This window comes from Varroa jacobsoni, unplaced genomic scaffold (assembly GCF_002532875.2).
Source record: "Varroa jacobsoni isolate VJ856 unplaced genomic scaffold, vjacob_1.0 contig00782, whole genome shotgun sequence".
NCBI classification, from domain to species: domain Eukaryota; kingdom Metazoa; phylum Arthropoda; class Arachnida; order Mesostigmata; family Varroidae; genus Varroa; species Varroa jacobsoni.
The window spans coordinates 80,326-103,553 of record NW_019214525.1 but is presented as its reverse complement, the minus strand read 5'-3'; the positions used below and the strand labels follow the sequence as shown (position 1 = coordinate 103,553).

Sequence of the window (23,228 nt, the reverse complement as noted above, 5' to 3'; positions counted from 1 at the left end):
TTGTATTGTTTATGTATAACGTTCACTATTATTAAGTCCTCTCCACCTCATGAAGACGCGGACAAGCGTGTCGCTAAGGATAGAAGGTCGTTTAGGTTAGGTTGTTTATAGCCAGCCAGTGATTTCAAATAACCTCTGCAGATTCCAAAGGATAGTGCTGATGCATAGTTGAACTTTGTACATTTTAGTACGCGAGACCAATACGACAACTAGCATTGAAGCAAAAATACGTGGACAGAATCTGTGGCCGAAATTTCAGAATTATAAAGATTTCACGCAAATTGATTTTCTTTTATATATATATGGAAAGAAATGAAATCCCGATGTATTATATATCAATAGACAGCATGTAACCCAACCATCGAACGGAAATAAACACGCACCAGACAAATCAACAAAGCATAGGCAACAGATAGTTCCGAAGACCTGTAACTCAACCAGGGTAGGACTGAAGAAACCAAGACAAGGTAGACACTGGGATAACTTTATCGCGCTGTAATTGGTACCTAGTAATTTCAATTGTACAAAAATAAAAAAAAATAAAATTATAATAAATCTTTTCATTTACATAGATTGGATCAGGTTAAACTGTCAAATTCTACTTCCTAGTATATATTGGGAACGGAGCAATGTAAGTATAGCATTCACGCGTCGGTATACTCGATTATGCCCCTTAGAATAGTGACAAAAGTAAATGCTAGAAGGAGACGAATAAATATGATGATGATAGTTTCTCTGTCGCGACCACGACTTCTGAAAAGAACTTCAGTATTACTTTCAGTAAAAGGTTATTTCACCAACTTCAACCCAGTGGGTTACTTTCAAGTATGCATAAGACTTATATTGAGATTGCTTTGTGGATTATCGGTAATGGGAAAGCAAGATCCGAACCTAATTTTAAATATTAATCCCTACTGAGGTTAATATTATTAGCTGAAACAGATCTCTCTGAAGTACTAATGTGCTGGTGGCGTTTTACTTAGAAGAAACGCGACAATCACTCTCTAAAATTAAGTTAGTTACATTTACGTTCTTAATACGGTTTCCTAACTTAGCTGATGAACATGTACGACTCGCTTACCGCATGCTCCCCTTAAAAATGGATAAGCTCTCTATAATAAATAAATGCTATCCATATATTAGTGAGGAAATAGAAAAAGTGAGATAAATTGACTGCGATATCAGAGATTCCCTGTCTACGTAGCGCCATCTGTGTGCTGATAGGTGTAAATCAATGGGAAAGGACAATGGCGAGGGTGGCCTAAGTAGGAAAGTGTAAATAGAGTCAAGATGCACTCCTTGCGGAGTTTAATCGATAACAACAGAAAGCTAAGTAAAGGAATAGTCACGCTAGTTACTTGAAGCATCTGTTATGCTTCAAAACCACTCAAAAATAATAATAATAATAATAATAACATCATTTGCGCAAGATAGAAGGCGCCTATTTGACGTGTAGGAGCCACTTACTCAGAAAACAGATAAAGCTATATACAATCAGCTGGTCAGATTGAGATGTCTCTTTTAAATCAGCAGTCAATTGATCCTCGGGACTAATGGATTTTTCAATTTCCATATTAGCATTATAGTTATTAATCATTAATGAATCCAACGTCTGGCGTGGCAGTCAACAAATGGCGTGGAGCTAAAAAGCGGCAGACCTTCCACGATGACAGGTAGAATTTTTCTGTTAGGCTTAAAGGCCGCACAGGAAGGTTAGCTCGTCTGAGGAAGTGAGAAACACGACTAGCGTGACTCCGGTCAAATAATCCGAGTGCACTGGCCACTCGTTCCTGTCGGCGTATAGTGGGGTTTCATGAAAATCCGGGGTAATTCAGACTGATTGATAAGACTGACAATTAATGGATAGTGGTCTGAGTAGGAATGAATGCAATTTTTGGAATCCCATAACCCACACTCAGTCCACACAAGTAAGACGCTATACTTTTCCACCGCTGGTCGTGCATAATAGTTGCACCTTTTTAAAAAGAAAATAATATAACACGAAAAGCAGGATGACAAGCGCGAATAAATTCGTGTTCGTATGTAGCTTATAGCGCTTAGCACATAGCAATTTGTTTTTTTTTTTTGTAATATAAGTTTAGGATAGATATATAGAGATGGAAATAAAGGGGGAGAGTTGCGTTGTCCAGCTGAAATTTAGCATATAAAATATATAAGACTAGAAGGTAGAAAAAATTGCTCTACGAAAGGCGGACAAACGCCGAAAACCCATTCTATAATCACCCGGTTTGCTGTCTTTTTTTTCTTCTCTGAAGACTGCAAAGGCTAGGAACGTTCCCTTTCATTAACCTAGTCGCATACAAGCTGCTGTATTTCTATTAGCCAGAATTCCTTCATTTCTCCGTTACGTAGCGCCCTCTGGAAGTTGATCTAGTAATCTTTGAGAAGAAGTAGAATTGGCATAGGGCGGTATGTGGTAACTGCTGATTTCTACGAGAAGGGAAAGCGTGCTAACAAATATGGTAAGCGTGCTTGTACAAGGAGGGACGCGTAGGTTGTTTTTTTTTTTTATAGAATGCTACCAACACCTAACAACGTCTACCAGTTTTTACGGTTCACGATGAAAAAAAGTGTAATATATCTGTTGTGAGGATAGCATAAAGAGCGTCATTAAGAGACAAATAAGCGGAAGAAGGAGTGTCCCGGTTCGTGTGGATCTTCAACAACGATATATCGAAGATGGGGGACAGATCCCACAAAATAAGCTGTATGAGTAAAAAGCGAGATCAATCATATGCTCTCGCGGAGTCCTGCTTGCTTGACAGTCGCTGTTCATCTAAGAAATTCTTCTTATTTGGCTGTCACTACAGAAAAATTAATCACTAAGCCTTTCGTAACGGAAGCGATCCGAACGCTGTCGTCCTGTTGTGCAGATATCAGCTGAGTCCTTAATTAGTTGATGCTTTTTAAGCTCGTATCGTTCAATGCCAATAGAATTAAAATCAGAAACTGAATCGGGCTAGGTAACTAGGTAAGGGACACAGTGTCTAAGAGTAAAAACGATAGAGCAAAACACGAAGACAGCTTGGATGTATACGCTAGCATAGCTAGAAAAATCGAAGAAGCAGTAAACAGTGTGTTTGCGCGACCGGATCTATTAAAACGTTTGAAATCTAGGCATCGAAACGCTTAAAACTACTGCGGATCGACACGCCGTTGTTAGTTTCGTGTTTTCTGTACTGACAGCAACAACGAGTTATTAAATGAGCTTTGATTTTCTTCAGCCGTTCAACGTCACTAGTCACACAGTAGACGGAACTGCAGCGACGAAACAATTTTAATAATCGTATGAGAAGTAATGTCCATTTAGTAAATAGCATATACATACAAATTTCGTTAACTTTATGAGATGATAATGCGCGTATTATAGTTAAAATACTAGTAAACCAAATAAACATTGGCTTCACCAAGAAGTGGCATTGATTTTTTATGGTTTAGGTTTATGTTTTACGTATTTTCTTTTTCTAAATAGTTTTAACTTAAATCGTACCTGTAACTGTAGAGGAATGCAAAAGCCGTATAGGCTAGCTTTCGTCGCTGACGGTAGGTATGGACATCTCTGTTGTGGAGAAAAATTTAAGCATCATTTAAGACAGAGACCTATGAAGTCGGAGATATCCTTACGGTTCTTGCCAACGTTGATAAGTGCTTGGCCGTTGACGTAGCGCATGCTCGACTCGAGAGTGTAACACCGGTCAGGGATTAGGCCGCACTTAGCTCAGATATATATGTAGTTCGTGTATCATAATACTATTTGCTAGCTAACACGCTACTGACAAGTGTTTATAGAATATACAGGCGTTAGTATAAAGATATGATAAATACATGTGAAAAACGGCTCAAGTAATTCGGTAAAACGTTTTGTCCTGTGTCTAATATATAAGAGCTAGGGCAAAAGGCTCTAAATGGGATTTAAGTCGTGTTGCCTTAATATTTGATACAAATAACAACGTCTGTGCCATATTCAATCGGTATACGCATAGATAACAGCAGTACATGTGCAGCCGTTAGCTTCGTTACAAAATAGCATTTGCTCCTAGGACAATTTGTCTGATTAGTCAAGCCGGGAGAAGATCCTAACTTTACCTGTGTCATACAAAAAAAAACACTACCATTTATTTGTATCTTTTGAAAAAAATCCTACACAGTGCGTTCGTTCGCAAGCATTTAACCCCAAATTTATTTTCAATGGAAGGCCTTAACCCGCCTATGTATTTAGTGTTCGTTGAATGGCCAACTCTTTAAGGAAAAACCCAATTTCAAAAACGGTCCCCAGAAGGAAGTTAGTTTCGATAGTATACCCTCTACAGCAGCTCAACAACGCGTAGCAGGTACACAATGGATAGCTGATTTGACCAAAAAAATTGATGAACCATTTGATGAGCCTGAGTAGACGAACGCCTTATGCGCTCATGAATGGGCCCTAATTAACAGGAAATGCTTTTGAAACGTCTGCTAAAGTATACTAAACGAACGTCTATTCATCCGCGGTATACTTTCACAGCACACTGTGTTCCATTTAGTCCGAAAACTTGCTGTCAATGTATGTTACTGTGTATAGGGGAAAAAAAAATACATTCTATGATGATAAAAAAGTATAGAAACTGCTTAATCCTTAGGTTCAAGTTTCTATCTGTTTAGTATCCCATACCAGTTGTGGTTTATTTATTTCGGCTATATTTTAAACACAGTGGCCTGTATATTCATTGCCCACGTTTACTGACCTTATACGATCTATATTTCATAGTTAGCGGCGCGCTAAACGACCTTTATCGGATATATGGGACAGCGCGCAACCGCTGTGCTGTGTCCAATGTATTCGATTTTAGTAAACTGTCCGGAACTTAGAGAAATTTCCTAGATAAAACCTAGAGAAATTTCAAGTAATATAGGAGAAAATTCAAGTATATGATTAGAGCGGGCTTCGTCGGATCGAATAATCCCAGTTCTGAGGTTGAAGGTAGCGAGGCTAGTTGTTAATGTCGATCTGATTTTCAGTGGAAATTTACTTATCAGTTACGTGCCACTCAAACTATTAAATAAGAAAAATACCCGGATCAGCCTCTGAAGCACAGTAACAAGCTATACACAGATATACTTTAACGCCACGAAAAGCAAATATATAAATTAGTGTAATTTCTGCATGTAGTATCGAAGAAAAAGCTTCGTTTTACTGCGCGAACCATAACGGCAACCTTCCGATTATTATTCTTCTAGGATTACGAGCACCGCCAAAATGGCATAAAAAACGCATTTTGTCGCATTGTCGTTACACGATTTAAGACCTCGCTTTTAAATTTTTTTTTGTCGACGAAGGTGCGATATCAGTAAATATATCGCATTCGACAGGTGTCAGCATCTCTAGACTTCGTATTAAGGCGTAAGGCAAGTCTGTTGGAGGAAAGCCATGGCTTATGGGATTCAAATAGTACCGTCTTCCGCCATGTTTTCTACCGGGTGCTAGCTTTTTTAATTTTCACGAAAAGTCGGTTTTTCGTTATACTTAACAATATATTGAATCACGTTCAACGTTCGTGTTTCCTCTGAATGAAAATTAATAGTAAAATGACCTCTTTGATATATAGTGAATTTTACTAGGCGACTACAAAAACGCGCTAAAGTTTGTGAGCTTTCTCCTTGTTAATATGGATACTGAGCTCTCTATTCGAAAGATTTTGCTATTGCGCTACAAACGAGTTTATTTGGGGTCGTTCGTAGGCCGTGACTATGGCTGAACTTTTTACTTACTTCAACATGCCTTGAGCTGTATTTAAATTTAGAGAAAACAGAGAACACATGTTTTCTCTGTGGGACTATCTATAGCGTAGTAATGTTAATTTAGGTTGCTTCGAAATTGGTCTTTGAGTCGACAACACCGGGACAATTCAGCCGAATCTGATTATATCGGAAGCCTGGCATTGTTATAACCGTAACGACCGCCTAAATAACTAAACTAAGAAGTGCAACTTGATGTATTCCTAACTTATATTCGAAATTATTCTTGTTGCAGAAAAATATTGTAAATATTTTTTTTAGTACTGGGGAATCGCGAGAGTTGTTTATTTGATCAACGTCGATAGTCGGTCACAGAGAGTCGTTCCAAGGATGTTTTTTTAGCAGACGCGTTGTATTTACTCAGGCCTAATTATTATAAAACAGACGTCATCTCAGAATCTATATCGGGGCCAAATGGTGATCGATGCTGAAGTTCTGGACTCGTGCATTGATCAATTATATCTGTCAGCCTGGGAAATGGTTTAAAGACTATTTGATTTTAGTATACGTTAATAACGTTTCAGCCGAACAAACTATCGTATCCTCTCATTAAGCTTAGTCTTTCACGAGGACACGCAATTAAAAAAAGTGGATGCTTTCGACAAGTTCCGCACACATACCGAAACAAGCGGTTGTGAGCTTCATAGTATAGAATAGGGTAACGGTTAGACGTTTCATTCACAGCGAACTTGTTAATCGGCTACCTTAAATTAAGGCTTCATACAGCGGTGAATACATTGACATGTATGCTTTGTTTTTTTTTTATAGCAGGACGCAGGTTACGGCGCCATTACGGCAAAATGCCGAAGCCTGCATGGAATTGGTGTGCACATATGAAAGCAGTACGCTTTTTAAACTAATCGATATGTTTTAATGTGAATTATTTCATTCATAGAATGCTAGGCGTAAGAGAAGATCGAGTAACTTGTCATCGAAAAAAAACTGGGTAACTGTTATGATAGGATGTTCTCATAAATAGATCATTTTCAAGTGACTGCTAACAAGCGTTTCATACAAATAGCTGTGTGCCTTATTGCAACCCAACAAGCCGATGCTAAGCTAGTATGCCTCTTTCATCCACCTATGTGTCATTGCTTGCATTCAATGGTAAGGATACGTTTCACAAGCGTGCCCTAATTTTCATACATTGTATACAAACGAGGCATGGCTTTCCAAGGCACCCGTTTGTCACCAGTAACTTATGTTCGGCATACGTTTGCGCTTCTATGCGCTCTCACTTTGCTATATGCGACGTATTTCCTTTTTTCAAATCTACTGACGCAAGTCTTCTTCTTTTCTTTTTATCTGTATTGAAAGGCACACGCGATACGCCATCATTTACTAATTCGTTCGACTGAACAAACACAGAAACCTAGAAGCAGGTGATTAGTAATATAGTTTATGCTACCCATTCGCTAGACAAGTGGTTTTGCGCAAAAGGCTTAGAGGACCGTACATGCTTGACTTCCGAAGGAGGTACGATAAATGACCAGATCAGATTGGCCCTCTCAAGCGTCTACAACTCAGACTGTTAGCTCAGCTCTGCTCAATCCTGGTAGCCGGCTAAGGACCTGATTCAAAACCTAATTCATAGTTCGAACGGCTCCAAGTGTCCTTACTGTTGATAAATATATTTTCTATGACCGACCCGAACATTTCTAAACACGATGAAGGGTACGGCATTTCTGAAGAGACACCTGCGCTCAGGAACTCACGTGTTTTTGAGGGCAGTTTTTTTGAGGACTTCTTGATATCGCTACAAACGAGGGATTGCATATGTGTATATCCGTGCGTCGGGTATTACTAACTCATCATAAATAACAAACGTCATCTATATCTATTTAATGCTCATACTTATCGTTTGTTTATTGCATTTTGTTGTTATTACCCTTAAATTCTTATTTGTCCATTTCCTTGACTTACTCAAAGTTGTGATGTAATATGTATCACCAAATGAGCTTGAACCACTGATCCCCAGCTTTTTCATCTCGTGATCTTCGTACGAAGCCAATGTCTTCTTGTGGGAGTTGCGATTGTAGATAAGAGCGACTGGTTTTGGCGGCATAAAATGCTTATTTTGCATATTTAAAAAAAAAAAAAGCATTTGTGCAGAGGCCAACAAATAGCGTGCACCCAGTATTAATACCATTTAATTTAATATAAATGTATGTATTTAATTCACGAAGACTCTTTAACAAAGAGGTTGGTGACTTCTGCCATCTCAGTAAGTGTGGTTTCGAAGATTTCTAGATCGTCCATGTTGACGACATTTTCTGTTAGTTATCTAACCCCACGGTATTCTAGTCTATGAATATAGGCTGACAGGAAAATGACCTATCAGAATGCTTCGTAGAGCTTTTAGGCTAATATCGATTTCTTTGAGATGCGTTGCTGGCAATATTGGCATTGGCGATACAACACTGGACACCGCCTACATCATGCTGGTATTCAGTTGTCTAATTTTTCTATACTCTACACAGTTTTACACCGCTCAGTCTTTCAGTTCAAGGGGGAGAGTTCAGCGTGCCGTCGATTGAGGCATCAAGGACGTAACGTGGAAGGGGAGTCTTCACAGCATCCCTTGCAGAACGTTTAAATAGATTCGATTACTAGAACCAGTCCTTATGCAACTATTTTTCCGCTTTTCTGGTGGTTGGTTTGTGTGAAACGCGACAACGTAATATCTACTTATCTTGGACTTATGAGTTACACCCAGTATGCTTTTGCCATAAATTCTATCACTTCTATGGTCCAGGCTGAATTAGAGCGAAATCATAAAGTACCTCTTAAGAATTCAGGAACTTAGAAGAGAGTCGATCGTAGATTCGTAGAAACTGACACGGTGAATTTTTATGTATTTAGAAGTTCGTTTGTTTGTTATTTATTTTTCGTACTCATCAAACGCTGTTCGTTTACAGGCACCTCATCAAAGGGTCCATGCGAGGAATCCGGCGAAGTATGTAGCTTCACCACATATTGCCAGCTAACATTATTGTCTTAATATCAAATCGCGTTAAATACAAGCTATACTTGCACGATGTACTCGAGCCGCATTTCTCCTTCGCCTTACACGAGAAAAACTCTGCAAAAAATGAAGTATTCCCATAAAGACAATGATGGCAGAATCTCGCTACTGCAAGTGTTTCCTTCAAAAAATAGGTGGTTTTTTTTTAGAGGATTGTCTGGTATCAAACCTATTTTCACGGCACTATACGCCGTTATTTCATTTTAGACAAATCAACCCTAAACTCCCGCATTGTAACCCTAAACTAGTCATAAAAAAAAAGTTATTTTTAAGCTTCCCTTTCCAGCTTCCAGAGCAGACAGTCCACTCTCCATGATGCGATATCTCTTCGGGGTGGGCCCTCCGATCTGGCTTGGGAATTTGATTACAAACGGTGGCAATATCACATTAATAGCGTAGCGGACGCTTGCATAGCCCACTGCATTTCAGAACACCATACGTATTCATGATCCAAGATTCACAGGTACATACGTGTGCATCGAGCGTACCCTGCTGCAAATTACTGGCTGTCTGAGCTACTTTTCGCGCTGTTGTTGTCTAACGCAAGATTAAAATATTAGTTGTCCTAGGTAGAGTTTCCTGACAATGATCATTTGCACTATGGAAAATGTTTCCTGTCAATATTACTACAAGGACGCAAAGTTCTTTGTTTCTACTAAATTCAAAATCCGAGCTATTTCATGACCGAAAGATACATAAAAGCTTACGAGGCTAATAGGTAGCTTGTTTTTTAATGGTACACTGGGGGCGTCTTTCTTCACGATGTTATTGTCACCCGTGCAATTCCACGTTGGGATGGAGCAAGAGAATCTAGTTTACGTAGCCCAATTGTATCATATATGTTCACTTAGAATATGCGTTTGGCCTTGGAGAAGTAAGCGCTTTTGTTTAGTTTACGATAGTGTGATCTTAGGATCGTCGTTTCCCGCACGTATTATCATCCGTGACCATGCCGCTCGTGTCTGCGCCTACTTGTCAACCCAGCGAGTACCTATATGGTACTCAAATGAACTCATTTACCATAAGGATTTCACCTTGTCATTCATTTGGAATACGTCAAGAGCCTGGCTGGATACTTTTTTCCCTCCACCTTTAATGTACACTGTGATATATTGCCGTGAGGGTGGCCAATGTGGATCAATTCCAGTGGCGTAATATCGGTACTATCTAAACTGTTGACGCCAACAGAATTAAGGTAACAAGTTCCTAGTAAAAATTCTTGTAACGCTCTAAGGATATCGTACTGAACGTCTACGACCGATAGAGGTTAAAGTAGTTTCTATATATTAAGTCGCATCACGCAACGCTGTGCGTCCTCGTTGCTCACCGGGTTCAAAGTACTTCTTAGTGCTTAGGTGCTCACTCACCCCTCAAGCTCCCTCATAGAAGGAATCTAACGTAATTCGTACACTTCTAATACTCGCGACTATGCCGCCGTATGGTATCTCACAAAGACATAAACTATTATGTTATTAATAACTATACATACAATGAATGATACGTCTTCTTTACAAGACTGAAGAAATCTATTTAGCTACAAGGATTTTTCAAGGAGTTTGTACGAATATTTACAGGATGCACTGTTAACCAAGCTAACACCCTTGATAGAATATAACATTACAATAATTCCTGTTAAGGCCACACGTACTGATGCACTACTCGATTACGATCCACTTTTTATGAAGTCCACTATGCCAAGCACATTGGTTGAGTGTTAATCGGGCCGGTTAGGCTCAGGAATAGTGGTAGTTAAGCCGGCAAGGTAGATCTTGCCCGAAACGCAGTTTAGCAGTAAATGCCAACTCGGTGTACAATCCAGAGCAATACAAAATGAAATTCGTCGTATCAACGAAAAATTGCCCCCACGTAGATAATTCGTTCGAACAACCGAACCGATGCATCGCTGGCTCGTCGAGATGAGAAATAAAGCCTTTTTTCGTTTCATTAGTTAGTCACTTATTAATTATCTGCATATCCTACCGATAGAAACTAGGACGAGCAAAATCTCTTTTCTATGAAAATTACTTATGATCAAAAGTCCCGTCTATGCATGGTCGTCTTTCTGCAATCAAGTTCTATGCAGGATACGCTAAGAAGACGCTTCCACTAACAACTTCTAGTTCCGGCTTGCCGACTTGCCATGGCAAGTCGACGACCCTAGTTTTATTCGCCACCCTTCACGACCTCGGTTGTAGAGTTGGGAAGGATATTCGAATACCAGCGTTTAAGAATCATCTAAAAAACTTAGCCATTTTCAGAAATCCTCGACGGCTTTCAGTTCATTTTTCCTGACGGAACACGTTTCAATTTTCCGACGGAGCTGATATATGAAAATATGCCTCTTTGATGCTGCACCTTCAACGCCGCCATGAAAGGCCGCGGTCATACAATACCCGTAGAAGCGGGTAGTCGACTGCCAAACAACTAGCATTTACCTGGCCTACGTTGCACACTCTTCAGATGCTTCTGCGTTTTTTAAAAATGAAAAAATCACATATTTGCAACTCTTTTATTCGCTGCGAAGACGAAACGCAACAGCAGCTGGCCCGATAGAAGCGCGCTCCCTGATCCAACACTTCAAGCTTTAGCGGCCGATCAAGAGATCGTTTCGTATGTTTGGCGGAGCCTGATGAGGATTATGCGACACACGTAGTCAAGAACTAAGAATGTCGGAGGCGAGGGTCGCCATCTGCGCATTTGGACAGAACAAAGCTCGCAACCTCGACTAGAGTCTCAACGGGCATTTAATACATACTTGCTTCCTGGCATTATGTTGGACAGACCGCTTGAACGCTTGTCTGAGGAATAGCCGCCAAGTGGCAAAAAGCTTGATTGTTTTCAAATGAGAACTCGACGACATTCAATACGCCAACCTTCACTTAACTAAAAGTAAGCTTGACGCCAAGTTGAGCATCATTTGGCAAGCACACCCCTCAAAGGAAAATTTACTGGCCGTCGTAACAATTGAATGCTCTCTCTTGAAGAACGCTGCTGGTTTTTTCTTGAAAATCGCGTATCCTGATAATATTAGAAAAGGTGAGGTGGCATACTCTGGGTGAGCAATGCGCATCTCTTCGAATGTGTTGTTCCCGCGACTATGAACATGTAACCACGCTGGTTCAAATGTCAGCTTCGGTGAGGCCTTTCGATGGTTTATGGTTACCATGCCGTTCCATACGTCTATTGAAGGAAATCCTGATAAGTTCGCAGATATCAGCTAAAGCTGCTGATAGAGGCAGGCCCTTAATGCTGTACCGGACAGCTGATTCCGGAGACTTGTTCGCTTAGGAAAAGTAACTAGAGCCTTGAAGAGGGAAATATAAATATGAACACACCTCACGGTACGGTAGGCCCCCAAACGTACTATGAAGATCCAGCTTACATTGGACGCACCCCTTTTTTACTTCGGTTTCTGCTAGAAGTCGTCTTTTGTATCTGCCTATTAAAACAGAGGCTTATAAAGTTTACATGCGCAAATACAAACTCAAAATGAACAAAATAGATCCATATTTCCTCGAAGTTGATGCGGTGACCTACCTCGCAGAGAAAGCGTCGATGAGTCAATCGACACACGCTTTATAGATTTTATCGTATTACCTGTCAGACACCCAATTACTACGAGCCAGCGAAAAGTTCCTACTGCAACACAATATGAAAAAATCTGCGTCCGTCGTAACACCGGGCGTTTTCTTGCAGTAATTTCACGTAATACGTTACCGCCTCTATAAATGACTCATACGTTAGAAGTTTAATGTCTTAATTTTGCTTTACGTTACCGTTTTTCTATCCAATGTTTTTTAATCTTAATAGAATGTCGCGTGTTCAATGCTATACCCGTGACTTCATTTGGTTGCCATTATTCAGGTTACATGCTATGTATGTTATTGTTTTATTAGGCTGTTCAAAGCGAGTTCGGCGGACTTTTAAATTTCGATCTTCGTTCGAATTGTGACTGGTAAATTGTGACTCCAGTCTTCTAGAAACTTACGAACGGGAACCAGTTGAGCTTACTTCGTTCGAAAGGAAAAGTACCTTTGTCCTGAAAATTAACGCTCAGAAGTCAAGTCTTTGTTGCTTGAAGGCTCCAACGCTACGAAAATTCAACGGCATTCATAAAGCACGCAGTTCGTGAGTGATGCAAACGTTTCATAAACCAAAGCTAAATCGTTTACGAGTGGCGAGGAGATGACCAGACGACAGGATCCGAACGGCAAAATCGTATCGCCGCAATTAAGTAGGCGTTTCACAAAAGCAGAGCCTAGGGTCTAAGGTTGGCTGGGTCTATTGGCTAAAACTAGCATTTCACATTCAATGTGCTTTAGAATTATAAAGCAAATGCTTACTAAACTAGATTCTTACACAAATAATGCGGAAATGGGAGTAAAAAACGAGTCTCACGTAAATTTGAGTATGCGTAAGGTGTAATATATAAGCAGGTTTTGGACGTAAATAAACAAAGTCTTGCCTGAAGCTTAGGGTCGTCGTAAACAAGAAGCAATCCAGACTCAGACGCCAGCCGGGGAGGGATTCCGCTAGAGCTTGATATCATGCTGAAAAGAAATCGATTTTAACAAGGCGGGAAATAGATTTGAATGTTCCGGAGTACACTAGCCTCGGGGTTTCAGCGTTTATACCACTTTGCACTACCGAATCGCGGTTTTTGAATGCGTTAATTATTATGGTGGTGTTTCCCAGTTATCTGAAAATACAATTCTCACTCGAGGCACATACAATATGATCAGTACAACGAATTTAATAAAAACTGAATAATTGGCTCAGTATCGTTATAGCTTAACTTGGAACTTAAGGTACGCTGGTGCTCTGTCTATTCTTGCAATACTATTATTATTATTATTATTATTCCTGTTTATCGAATGCTGTTAGCGTATCGACGGCGGCAATATTCGAACTTTGCGAAGCTGCTCACTTGAAAGGCTTGAGCTTCATGCACTTAATCACCCGCAAATGTTGCACGTACCTCCGTCACTCGTGATGTCCCGTGAAGTATATACCGGTACCTCAATTTGACAGAATTATCTCAACGGCTTCTCGATTTGATGTATTTATTTGCTTGCGATAAAGGGACGATGAAGGTCACTGAGATACTATGGAATTATTTAATTACCTGCAAAAAGTCTTTCTACAAATGAGTAATTAGAAAAAAAAAACGAATTTTAGTAGAAGGTACGTTTGCTGACCACTGGAAGAGCTCTATTGGAGGAAATGAATCCGCTCGTTGTATACAACAGCACGATCATAATTTGAACTCATGTGATTGTACTAGCTTCTTGAGCTAGATTCTCGATTATAAAGTTATCTTTGTGAAATTCTGGATGTATTTACTAGTACTATGATAGATCGCACTGAAGTCCTTCAAGAATAAAAAAACCAAGGCTATACTGAACTAGTGCCATTATTTATTCGGTCGTTAATATAAAAGTGACGCGGCGCCACGTCCTTTTGTGGGACTGTTTTGTATTTGTGCACACGCCAATTTCGCGGCTGCTTTTGTCCAACATAGAAAACCCACGCTGAAGTCAGTGAATCCGACCGATGACTTCATGAGTATCAAGGCAGGTCTGTTTCGACCCGGAATTTTAACTGCGCTACGAGAACATTTTCCATGGCGGAGAAAAGATGACATGCGCGGAGCCGAGATGCATCAAACGATCATCTTTCTCAACCAGTCAATGGACTGAACATTCAAACACGACGATATAGAATTGAAATTGGGATTGGGACGATATAGAATTTGAAGTGCAGATTAGTTGCGGAACACGTATCGACCGATACTTTGGGTCGAGCTACACTGGATCCTAAAGTAATGATGAAATTTTTGATTAAGTTAAAAAAAAATATACGAAATATCCTTAGTCGACTTGCATCCAGATGCTATTATGGCATTTGGAAACCTGCGACATCAGGCTGAATAGAAAGCTTCCGTCGGAACGGACAGATGGCACTAGGCGTTGAATTGACTAATCGTGTCTGGCCGAAACTTCGGAGAATAATTGTTATAAGTAGACGTTTGCCTTTGTGCTTCGCTGAACTCTTATCATTAGGAACAGGAAATTCAATGCGTTTAGTAATATCGCTCGAAAAGACGCCTATCTGACATTGTGTGTTCGCTATTTTCTAAAAATATTTAGAAAAACTAATAATTTGACTAAGATAATTTCACGTTCTGGAAAGTTACATTAAGTTAAAGTGGCTAAGAAGCAACCATATCGATCCCGCGGCATATAACAAGCTATCGAGGGGCAAATGCCAAATACCCCCTAGTAACTAAAGAAATAGAAAAATCGAAGACAAGTTGCCACAGAGTGAACGTTTTTACTATCACTGTTGTTAGCTGGAATGTTGAGCATATATCGATATACGTCAACAAACATGAATAATAATAGCTTATTAATATATAACGATAGATCTGAGGAACTGGTTCGACGAATACTTCGATCATCCCAAGTTAGTTTTGTTTCGCTTAAGTTCGTTCTTTTCCCTAATTGAAGTTATAATCTGGCCTCTACTAGATTGAAGGTAATTTTACAACAGCTACTTCACTATATTTCGTTTCCTTCTGATCTAACAAAGCGTGAATTATTTCACGTCTATTAGGCCAACGCGATCGAAAAATTAAAATCAAGCTTCCACCTATAGGTTACTTCATTTTCATTTTTCAACAAAAAGCTAACATTGGGCTCATTTTTCCCTGACAGAACCAGGTCCAGTGTTCTACGCGAAAACAGTTCTGGTTAGTTATCGTGTATAGCAGAACGTCTACGTTGGGGACCCCCTCGACTATTCTCCAAATAAGTTCCTAGTCATAGCAAGATCTCCGAAGAAGAAGCTGAGAAGTTCATACGTCATCACATTGCTTCCAAGGGCCTAAAATGGTAAGTGAAACAAAAAAAAAAAAACATCCTCTAGTAATGGTGGGTTATATGGCCTGTCGAATCGATCTTGCTGATGGGCGTGGTCTTAATACATTTGAACGAAAATACTCACGGCTAAGACATTCATCTAGTTCGTCTTGATTAGGATGCTGTAATTCGTGTATACCGAATTCATTTAATTTGTAAGTTTATTTGTTTTCGCCACGCTGGGCTATTAGCATTACCCAGCATATGTAGCTTAGAAGATGGCCGATCGAATTAAACGCCGTAATGTGCGTCGGAGATTACAGTCCAAGTACGGAAACTCAGAGGGAACCCGTACAATATTACCGTACTACTCTTGAAATCTTTATTCAATCATTTGAAAAGGCATCTTTTAAGTTTATCTAATACTGAGCTAATCAGGTCAGCTTTAAACGAGTCTAACGCATACCTGGCTGTATCTTCCGCTCCTGATATCACGTTAGTCGTAAAACGTAGAGAAAATCGGTCGAATGGATAAATCCGCCTCTTGACCTTTGATTCGTACCACTGGTCAATGGTCGCCCCGTTAGGTTCTTGTTACGCAGTCCTAAGAGGACACTGAGGCGACTTCCAGGCTACGTTAAGGACGTCACTGGAAACCCGACAGCGACATTTAGTATGAAATTTCTAGGCGCGGGAACGTATGAGGAGACAGATCGATTAGCAAAGAATGACCCAGTGTTCTCACTGTCAGTAACTGCAACCTAGTTGACTATTCGCGCACGGAAGTTTCCTTACGGTCAGGATTAAAGGCTGCATGGTATGGCCAATGCCGGAGCTCTTGGCGTGATAATATAATATGCTTATAGTTATATCTATATGATTATGGTACGTTCGTTACTTGTTTGTTGTCGTGTTTAAATTTGATTTAATATGCCTTTGAGCTAAATGAAAAATATGTTAATGGTGCCGATCTATCAATTTCCAGCAGAGTTGCATTGGATTTCTTCAAAATGAAATAGCCAATCTTATTTAATCAGCAGTATTTCTTTTGATAAGTCGTATAGAGATATCTGAGAACCACTCCTATCGAGAAGAGCGGCCTTATTTGTCAACTGGTTGAGATTATCTTCTAGGGATCCTTGTTGTACTGAGCTTCTGACGGACCGCACCCGCCCACGTTCATACTACCAACTTCTGTATATTTTTCATTACAGCGTTGGTTACCGTACCGGCTTTGCGCTTACAGACGAACTAATATGGATGCCGCGTTTAAAGGAGCTCATTTTTTCGTAGTTTACTGTACCCTCTATGAAGGGTTCTGCGTAGAGCTCATCAAATCGATGTGATTACTTCTAAATACAAATACAATTTATAGCAACAAATCTCATTCACTTTTGTCAAAAATATGTCAGACGTATAATTTGCGTTAGGTGGGTTAGACCGCGTATCTCCCTAGAAAAGGCTGTGAAATTTCGTGAAAGACGAAACAATTGAGGACTGTTTGAAACTGACAAATCTCCTTGTAGACATCGGTTATTATCCTATACATGAAAACAGAGCTTCGTTTCTAGCGAGAACCAAACTGTTGATTTTTAGTAGAGTAAAGTGTATATTAATTTTACCAAAAATAGTTTGTTTTTTGTTGCCCCAAAAGGGTCTTAAATAAAAATGTTAACCCACTTCCTAAAATGACATACCTGCACCCAACGGAATCCTTAATGGATGTACCATGCATTGTACGATCAAGTTGAGAGGCTTAGTGCGTGAGCGTATGTGCAGAATGGATTTTTACAATACGTGTTGATCTCTCCAGTGAACTCCTTTAAAATGTTGAAAAAAATTGCTGAGATTCGTATCAGATATAGGAATAGATCACCACCGCTAAACAATTCGATTTCACTGAGCAATTGTTATTGCGTCCGTTGGTGCGTCAAGGATCAATCGTTGGTTTTTATCAATGATCAGTAGTTTCCAGACCTGTTCCTGGAACAGATTATAGGCTTATGGTGATATCGTTTTACCCAGCGTGATGTTTCATGTGGCAAAATTCGCTGGGGAATGCCTCAAAGGTACAGCATCCACTCAACAATAAAGTGCACAATTTATAGTCATGCCGTTTTGTAGCATATACAACAATTCAGCCTGATTATATTAATTACATAGCCTCTTAATAAGATCAAATGCCGGTTGCGACACCAGTAACAATTTCTCAGCTGAAAACGTTGCCCGCCTCGTGCGGTCGCCAGGTCGGACTTTTCTTGCAGATCAGGCCCGATACCATAAAGAAGTAGTGATCAGAGTCTGAAAACGTCAGTTTTCTAATTTCTAGCAGACGATATCGTGTATCAAGGCTTCATTGTGGTTAAAATCCCTGCTGCTCGAGCGGATTATTTACAGCACATTTCGAACGAACAAGGATGCGGTCCTTGCAGAATTCGTCTTTCGTTTCGGACTAGGTACACGATCAAAATATTCACTTGGCACCTGAATAATTCGAGGCGACCTGTTTTTTAGGTACGATTTGAAACTTGTTTTTCCATTATAGGCATGATACTACTAGAACTGAACGTGTGGTGCGGCTTGGTGCTATACGGAACAACGTGTGCATATGGTCCGGAGACAATAATCCGTTCCAATGACTGTGGCACTGAATATGGAGATATTTTATTCGAAAGTCGTCCGTCAATAGTCTGCTAACGTGTTATTATTAAAAAATAATTTAATTCATTTAATCTTGATAATAAAAATATTATATAACATTTTCATTGTTTCAAGGAACTAAAAATATTTTTAAAATGAAATTATTTTTTTTAGCATTTTCAAGCCTATGTTTTATGTATATACTTAAATTTCTAAAAGAAAATAAATAACAATAATAAAAAAGACATTTTTATTAAATTACTAATAGAGTTGATTTGAAATAGTATGAGTTCTATGTTAGAATGCAATTTTAATAAATACATTTAATGAAATAGTTTTAATTTATAGAAAAAATTAGAAATTAGATTTAGTCTAGTTTAAAATAATGAAAAATATTAAACTGTGGATTTAAAGGCCTAATAATATATTCTCTGCTTCCTTTGGACAAAGTCCTAGCTCAAGTTGTAGTTTCGTGAACTGAACTTGCTCCTGTCCCTGCCGCAAGCGATTTTGCACCTTAAAACAGATTTCAGTGTAAACGTTCCTCATATAATTGAGGACAAGGCGCGCGACCACAGAACTATTGAAAGTTTGATGTAAGCCAAATTCGTATTGGACGTTATTACCGTTACATTTGTGCGTAATACCTGTGATGTATACAGAAGTTGTATGATTTTCGTGCACAGAGTGAACGTACCGTTTGGTCCTAACCACACGCTATCTGCTTTCAAGTTACCGGCTACAACTTTAAACCGGTGTAAAATCAGAGCGATTCCTCGAGTCATTTTTGCCCCAGCGCTTATTAATATACCAACCAGGGGCGAGCTTGTTTATACGTACAACTACCAGGCCTTTTCTACACCGAAATCGACCGGGTATGATTTCGCCAACGTGCGCCATAAATTCAACCAGCTGAATATGTGCTACATTTACACTATTAAGGAAAAATTATCTTTTCAATGTATATTTCGCAGTTGTTGTAACTAGAGGCAGGTTATTTTTTGAATGAAACCAGCTCACCATTAGGTAACAAACGAACCCTTTCGTATTTTCGCCTATGTATATATTTTGTATAATTAACTAAATATTTCATTAAATTAGAAAATTGAGATGCCAAATGCTAGCTATTGTTATATATATATATATATTATATATCTCCATAAGGATATTATATATATATATATATATAATATCCTTATGGATAATTTTATATATATATATATATATATATATATATAATTATCCATAAGGATATTACGGATTCAGTTTTTAAGCGATTTAACGTGATGAATTTGTTTATTTTTGTGTCGTAGTAGATGATCCGATTAATTATCGTCCACAGGCTAAATAAAGTTTTCATTTATTATCATATAATTAATTAGGAAAGTGTGCTCTCTATTTAGGCAGATAATTGTGATGCTATAACCACGGATATGAAACTCTAGGTTATGTTGCTTCCTATTACTTATAGTGTTTCTCTATGGACATTGCGAAAGCCTATTTGTTCCATTGACTCCTCGCGTATAGATAGACAGCTACAGGTAAGATTATATCTATAAGCATATTGAAAAGGCGCTCATTCGAATCAGAAAGGTACACGGATCGAATATTATTTGCAGAGCCGCTACTATAAAGCTCATCCCGCAGTTTGTCAATATCGAACCAGGCCATCTGCGGAAGATGAAGATAAATCGTTAAACGTAATAGTATGAATAGCAACAAAGTACGCCTCAATGTTTCCCGTAGGAGTCGATTCATGTTGATCAATCTTGTTGAGTTGAGAAAACAATATCCATTGTCTTCGAACAGTATCAGCTGTTCCGTTGAGAAGTGGTACTGCTAGGACAAGAACATCATGTTCGAAGTATGACTTGAATGTTCTCAAACGTGGAAAACCCTCGAAGAGTCCGAGCTCTGTCAGGGGGGTCAGTCCGTTAAGACCTTACTATAAGCTCTCATTCAAATGACTAGGGTTTAGTTGGCCTAACAATGTATACAGTACTTTATAAATAATCTCAATAGAGCCGGCTCAGTTTTCGGCTGTCAGGGTGCGAACGGCAGAGATAGCTGCAGTCATGGAAACTTGCAACGATTATCGTTGAATTTATTCTCATTTTCAGATTTTTCGTTGTGTGGAGCCGGCCGTATGTGACCGCTTTAAGCGACTCCTGTAAAACTACTATCTGCAACCTTGTTCTGTAATACGGAAACTCATTCGAAAGTCACTTAAAGGTATACGAGCCTTGCTTGCGATGACATTTTTCATACAGGCTTGCCTTTGCTGAAACTGGAGACCAACGATGGTGAATAGAAAATAATATTTTGCGTATCGTCTGTATGTAGCATCTCGTAATTAGACTAGAGCTGTTGTTGTGGCCATATCGAAATGGGTTTGGGTTGAAATTTACGAACGGGTGCAGGGTCTCGCAGTAGAAAACGTAGTGGAAGGGTAGTGAAAGCACCCCCTCAGTTTGCGCTCAGGATTGATGCCCCGCTGCCCGACCAAGCTCGTCGAGTCATGCGAACCTTGGTTTTGTATTAAGTCCTATTGCCTTCGTTTTATATATATACATTAAACAGAACGTAAAAAAGTAGTTTACGTAATTTGTTAGTATAGTATGTAGTAATCGTTCGTTAGTATTTTGAAAAGAACAATGCTCGAAGCGGAACATGGGTAGAAGCGCATACAAATTAATAAGCCTGCGTACGTAAACCCATGTAGTGTTTTAGCTTTCCTCTACTTTAAGACTTATTGACTAATATACAAGCTGGAATATGGCCGGAACAAAGGAAAACGGATGGAGCTGAGAAGGTCAAAGGAGTTCCTTCTGTTCTGAAATTCTTTCCATCTGTCGAAGGCTTGCTTATAATCAGTGGTGAGGACACACCTAATCTCAGAAAACATCTTAGAAAAAAGCATCATTCAAGACTGCTGCTCACAAATAAGGCTTTTGTGTCTTCCATATAATTCGAATGTACCGTGAACAAATTGCAAATTGAAGCCATTTTTCCAGATGTATCAATATTACTTTCTTATCGCATGCTGTAGAAATAGTTTAGGACATATTGATTAATTAATACTGAATAAATAAACTGCTACTGAGAAAATGTCAACAGACAGCTTCTTAATGCCAAATTTAATACTTAATAGACTATGGAATATGCCCCTAATCGTACGTACCACAGATCTTTCTAGTTTTACCTATCGACGATATAAACGTGAAGGCCGAGAAGTTTGCAATCCATATTACCTGACAAATCAGAATCAAATACTGGCCAGTGTATGGAGGAAAACAGCTCCCCTGGCGGAGACATTGTGACGCCGAGTTTTATCGAGAATAGGAGTACCTTACGTTACCTTCAGAAAAAAAAGACAATAACTAGGTAGCCCAGCCACTACCAAATTTATCATAATAGATATTAGGTTATGCATTTTAATGATGTACATTTGATTTACCGATTTCATGTACAAATTACCTGCAATGCCCGCAACACCGATGTTCACAGCGTGCGTTTCGTGGGTTAAACATTCCCCATCGATAATCTCGTTCCTGGGATAGACTACACGGTTCGTATGATAGCAGCAATATCTGAGAGATACGCGTCAGAGTGCTCCTTCGGTTGCTTCAACACGCCCACGTATCCCATATACCGCGTATACCGAAAAACGTCAGTTTTCGCTAATGCAGTATTACTCTAGGCTACACAGATTGAAAGTCGTGTCTAAGAAGGCTCAACAATATAGTTTTAACTAACGGCCCTACTCACAGGTTCTTTGAAATTATGCTTCTTTGGGAACTGGGTTGGAAAGATTTCTACAAATGGGGAAATCAGAAATAGAGGTTAAATAAATGGGCGAGCCTCAAGCCAAACGGTTTGCACAAAAGCAAACTTTTGTTCGATTTCTAGTCACTGACTAAGATTGGCAATACAAAGAAACCTCCACACTGAATTTCGAATTATTATGACAGAACTAAGCAAGGAACCATTACGGATTGTGGTTGAGCACCGTGCCAAAACGATAGACATTATTGTATATGCTAGCGTATTGTGTCACGATACGGGCTCTCACTTCGAAGGCTACCTAATAACTGGAAAGCCGAATATGTTTAGAAGTACGCTTCAGGCGAAAAATCAGCAGCAGTATCCGACCTCAGTTTTTAGACAACCTATACCATTAAAGCTCTTACATGGTACGGACGCGAGAAGATACAAAAATTCGATCGACAAGGTATCTTCACTGGAAAGCCGGGTAAATAAATTTAGTGCATCCTCTTATTGCTGGGCCAATTCATGCTCAGCTACTGGTTTGCGATTTGTTAAGCTAGGAGCATTACCCTAAAGAAGTGATTGGTTTTACTTAAGCAAAAACCGGCCATATTTAGCAGCTAGATAAATCATCACCATCTAAGGAAGCAAACTTGGGCAAACAGGCGGGAAATATATTTCCAACTTGGATTCAAATGTGTTGGTAAGTTGCAAAGGTATGAAATTTGCCCTCTGCGAAATATTGTTCATACCAATTCTTCAGCTATACAACGATCTAGGTGTACTTTGCTGTTGCAGAGATTTTCAATGAAGGGCGGGCAAATGAGTTAGCAAAGTTCCACGTGTTGCCATTACCAAGCGAGTAAGACAATACAAACGGGTGCGTTCGCTTAGGTTCATAGTAGTAAATCTAAGACAACGCAGAACGCCAAGTATTAAATTATTTAGAGAATTTTCAGCATCCTTAGCTCGCTTGCTATACTTCAGGGGCAGTAGTTCTCGTAGATCGCCACGGTTCCCCGTAAAAGCTAGGTAAATCAAAGTACAAACATTATTCATTGAACGTTCCAGCATGTTTAGGCGACAGTGAACAGCATTGCGTGATAATCGATGATAACAATGATCTTCGTCAATAAGGA

At 39.3% G+C, this 23,228-nt stretch overlaps 1 long non-coding RNA gene across 1 annotated transcript; it reads left to right on the top strand.

Annotated features, from left to right (window-relative positions):
* The first annotated feature begins 14,251 nt into the window (after positions 1-14,251).
* Positions 14,252-22,168, top strand: LOC147751979 (uncharacterized). The gene is made up of 4 exons (XR_015315390.1): positions 14,252-14,642; positions 15,538-15,714; positions 20,442-20,553; positions 21,829-22,168. It is a non-coding gene; the product is annotated as an uncharacterized LOC147751979 (long non-coding RNA).
* The last annotated feature ends 1,060 nt before the right edge of the window (positions 22,169-23,228 follow it).